The following is a 304-nucleotide window of genomic DNA, read 5'->3' on the forward strand; positions in this document are numbered from 1 at the left end:
TTGTGGTTAGGTTTAGTTGAAAAGTGAGTAAGCCTATTTCCTTTACAGGAATTTCCTGTAAAGACTATTAGTACTTAATTGCTCAACTGTGGGTTGTTGTTGTTTTTTTCACCTTCTAGTTTTGTTTTTTTTCTATACTTCTCCCTGAAAGTATAACCTTGACGATATAAGCTAAACCTTTTCTTGTGTTTAATTTTCGAATTCTGAAAGAAAAAATTATCTCTTTCTGACAGCATTTATATGAAGTGAGAATTTATTGGCACAGAGAGAGAAATAAATTTAAAGTCTAAAGTCACCAAGGTAG

This window comes from Rhinolophus sinicus, chromosome 2 (assembly GCF_057876585.1).
Source record: "Rhinolophus sinicus isolate RSI-liver-muscle chromosome 2, RSI-T2T, whole genome shotgun sequence".
NCBI classification, from domain to species: domain Eukaryota; kingdom Metazoa; phylum Chordata; class Mammalia; order Chiroptera; family Rhinolophidae; genus Rhinolophus; species Rhinolophus sinicus.